A 5,000-nucleotide genomic window follows, 5' to 3' on the forward strand; every position below is an offset into this window, starting at 1 on the left:
TCTCTCTCTCTCTCTCTCTCTCTCTCTCTCTCTCTCTCTCTCTCTCTCTCTCCCCCTCCCTCTCTCTCTCTCTCTCTCTCTCTCTCTTTCTCTCTCTCTCTCTGTCTCTCCCCCCCCCTCTCTCTCTCTCTCTCTCTCTGTCTGTCTCTCCCCCCCCCTCTCTCTCTCTCTCTCTCTCTCTTTCTCTCTCTCTCTCTGTCTCTCTCCCCCCCCCCCCCTCTCTCTCTCTCTCTCTGTCTGTCTCTCCCCCCCCCCCCTCCTTCTCTCTCTCTCTCTCTCCCCCCCCCCTCTCTCTCTCTTTCTGTCGATACCGCCTCTTTCTTTGTTGCAGATGCTACGCCATAACAACCGCTGTTAAGGGTATTACTGCCGTGTCTTTTATACTAATGTTGGCACCATTAACGGTATTATTGCTACTTCCATTCTTGTTTCTATTACTATTAACATTCCAGTTCTTACTCCTATTCCTATTTCTTCTCGTGTTTCTATTCCTTTTTTTTATTTATCTGTCTCTGTCTTTCTGTTCTTCTTTCTATTTAAATTTTTGTTTTCTTTTAATGTTTTTTTCAATTCTATTATAATATTCGAAAGTTTATTTCCTGAGAATGAAAGTGAATGAAAAGAAGGAAAGCAAAAGATGAAGAATAAGAGGAAAGGTAGTAAAAATGGAAGAAGAAAATTAAAAAAGAAAGAAAGAAAGCAAACAATTCAATATAAAGATAGAAATGATAATATTGAAAATAGGAAAAGGGATAAATAATGATATAAAAAGAAAAAAGAAGAACAGATTGACGGGAGAAAAACACAAAAAAAGAAGAAGAAAGAAGAAAAACGAAAAACAAAAAACTAAAACAATTACAACGAAAAACAAGAAAAACACAAAAAACATAAAGGAAAGGGGACAAAAGCAAGACCAACTAGATGAAAAAGAAAAGGAAAGAATAGAAAAGGAAAATATATAATAGGGAAAAAATAAGAGAAAGAAAGAAAGAAGGAAAGAAAAAAAAGAAAAAAAAGAAAAAGAAAGGAAAAAAAGAAAAAAGGAAAACAGAAAAAGAAAGAAAATGAAACAAAGCAATATTGAAAAAGAAAAAAAAAGGGAAAATAAAAGTAAAAAACAAAATAAAATAAAATAAAACAGCGAAGCCACGGTCTTCTCCTCCCTCCACAGCCTCCGGAGAGGGGAGAGAGGAGATGAAATTCGAGCTTTGTCCTCTCAGTATGCAGCTGATAAAGGCCGCGGGATCTGTCACCGGGCGCCGCCTTGCGAGATGCTCCGGCTCCGGCAGAAGGATATCGAGGAGGCGAGGACGCAGGGGGAGGGGTGGGGATGGGGGTAGAGGGGGATGGAGGGGATGGAGGGGGGTGAAGGGAGTGGAGGGGATGGAGGGGATGGAGGGGGGTGAAGGGAGTGGAGGGGGTGGAGGACGTGGAGAGGATGGAGGGGATGGCGGGAGGGGTGGAGGGAGGGGGAGGAGGTGGCAAGAGGTAGGGAAATAAATGAGGTTCGTTCCTGAAAGAAATGGAGCTTTGGTGGGCGGGCGGCGGGCGTCAGGAGGGGATGCGCGGGCGGCTTCGGGCGCCTTCGCTTTTGATAGCGATTGTTTCCTTCTCCGACGACGCCTTAGTGGTGCTGCTCAGTTCGTTATGCATGTATAAATGTATAAGTACAAACACATGCAAATATGCATACATACACACACATATACGAACATGCATACATACATACATACAAACATGTATACACACACATACATACATACATACAAATATATGTATGTATATCTATCTATCTATCTATCTATATATTCATATATATACATACATACATATATATATATATATATATATATATATATATATATATATATATATATATATATGTACACAGCGCCGCATTGATGTGGATAAATAGCAACCCTCCCTGACAAAGACTCGAACCTCGGCCGCTCCAGGTCTGACCCAGAGAACCAGTACCAAACAACCATACCACACCACCTACTAATGGGAATTTGCAAATAGGATCTCACTAGCTCCATAGACATTACATCTACTTATAATAGAGTATGAGTAGATAGTGTGTGTAGTAGTGGTTAGTTTAGTACTGGCCATCGAGATCATACCTGGAGTGACCGAGTCACATACATATATACATACAATTATATATGTATATATATGTGTATGTATACACACACATACACACACACACACACACACACACACACACACACACACACACACACACACACACACACACACACACACACACACACACACATATATATATATATACACACACACACAAACACACTCTATTTTATCTATATATCTAGCTACCTTTATATACATACATACATATATATATATATATATATATATATATATGTACATATGTATATATATACATATATATACATGTATTTTGATATCTATCTATCTATCTATCTATCTACCCATCTTCCAATTCATATACACCCAACCCCTTCCAACGTGACATGAAAGCGTCCACCTCCTTCTGTGATCTTGCCTGCAGACGCTCAAAGCAAAAGGGAAGGCGCGGGCAAAAAACATGTTTACACAGACATCAAACATACATATACATGGGTGTATGAAAACAGTGATAAGAACATATGGACGGAGTTGCTTTTATGGGTTGATGTTTTTTTTTTTTTTTTTTAGCTTAGGAAGATGTGTATAAAGATGAAAAATAGAATGGGAGTTTAGTAGAGGAATTATATTGGAGAGGGAGAATATGGAAGTAGAGGAAGATGATGAGGAAGGTAGTAGTGAAAAGGGATAACGATGATGTGATGACGAAAATGGTGATAACATATATGATGATGATGATAATAATAATAATGATGATAATGATAACAACAACAATAATGATAATAATATTAATAATAATAATTATAATATTAATGATAATGATAATAATAACATTAATAACAATAATGATAATAACAATAATAATTATTATCATTGTTATAATAATGATAATAATGATAACGATAATGATATTGAAAATGATACCAATGATGGTAATACTTGTCATAAGATTGATAATATGAATGGTAATGATGCTATATTCAAGCCCCCCCATCCCCCCCCCCAACCGAGATTTAGCGTTTTTTGTCATTCTTGATGTTGTTTGTGTCCGTCTTGCGTCTATTTCATTTTGGTGTACTTTCCCTTCTTTAGTTCGGCTCTGCTTCCTTTTGCCAGATATTTTTTCTTTCATTGTTTTTTTATCGTTAGTTATTTAAATTGTCCGGTGAGATATCAGTGTTAGAAGGCGAGACATTTTTATTTATGTTCTACAGAATTCTTGCAATTTCCCGGAATTCTCTCCCTCTGGGTATTTTTAATTTTAATCTGGTTTTATTTAATATTATTTAATAGGATTGATGTTGCCTGATTGTTTACGTGACCCAGTTAACCAGTCTACCCAGTTTGGCCTGAGAACTCCGGTTGCCAAAGCTACAGTAATAGATCTAGTTTACAAAGAGCTTGACATGATATCGATACTTACAAGAAAAAAAAAAAAAATCTTTAATGAAGCCCTCTTGTTTGATTTCATGAGTTATTTATTTATTTATTTATTTATTTATTTATTTTTAATTTGTTGTCACCATAAGACCTGGTTTGTTTGAGTCTTAACCTTTGTCACATTTATTTTCTTTCGAGAATCTCCCTCAGGGCTTCTGTGCTGCTGTGTTTTCGAAACGTGCGATTTGTTTTTATTTAAAGGCCTTTTGCAAGAAGGTCAATATGGATTCATCTTTAAAACTTCCAACGCATATTTCAACGTAGGTCTTTTACTTAGCACTTAACTTTGAAGTTGTTTACGACATCTTAACAATGTTTATAAGACTATTTTTCGTGTTCTTTTTCTTGTTTCTCCTGCCAGTAATTTCAAATACTTTTAGTTCACGTTTTATATATAACAAATTAGGCTAAGCGAGATATACACAGTGGAACTTGCCCTCTAAATAGTTATCTTGCATTAACACGAAGGGAATCTGTATATCAGGGGTATAGCCAAATAGAGATAACTACCATCGCTGAAGTGAGTTAGCAATGATAATAGAAAAACAACAACAGCAATATAATATATGATAATCGCGATGGTAATTATGATGATAATGATTATGGTAATAATGATTATGATAATAATAGTAATGATAATGATGATAATGATAATAACAATGGGAACAATGATAATGTGATAATAGAAATAATAATAATGATGATGATAATAACAATAATAATGATATTAGTAATGATAACAGTAATAACAATAATAATGATAATAATAATGATTATAATGATAATGATAATAATGATGATAATAAAAAAATAATAGTAATAATGATAATAATGATGATAGTAATAATAATAATCATAATAATGATGATAATAATAATAATAATAATAATATTAATAGTAATAATAAGGATAATAATGATAATGGTAATGATAATGAACATAGAAATAATGATGATAGTACTAATAATAGTAACAATGATGATAATAATGATAACAATAATAATAATAATAGTAATAATAATGATAATAAAATGACAATAATAATGGTAACATAAATTATTATGATAACAACAAAAATAATAATGATAACAATAATAATAACAATAATAATAATGATAATAATAACAATCATAGAAATAATGATGATAATGATAATGATGAAATTGATAAAGATAATAATAATAACAACAATAATGATATTAACAATACTGATAATAGCAGTGATAACAACAATGATAACAGGAATAATAATAATAATAAGTGATAATAATAATGATAATGATATTAATAATAATAATAATAATAATAATAATAATATTGATAATAATGATAATAATAATGATAATAACAATAATAATGATAATAATGATAATAATAATAATAATAATGATATTAAAGATAATGATAATAATGATAATGATGATAATAACAATGATAATAAGGATAATGAA

The sequence above is a fragment of the Penaeus chinensis genome, chromosome 32 (genome assembly GCF_019202785.1).
Source record: "Penaeus chinensis breed Huanghai No. 1 chromosome 32, ASM1920278v2, whole genome shotgun sequence".
Lineage (NCBI taxonomy): Eukaryota > Metazoa > Arthropoda > Malacostraca > Decapoda > Penaeidae > Penaeus > Penaeus chinensis.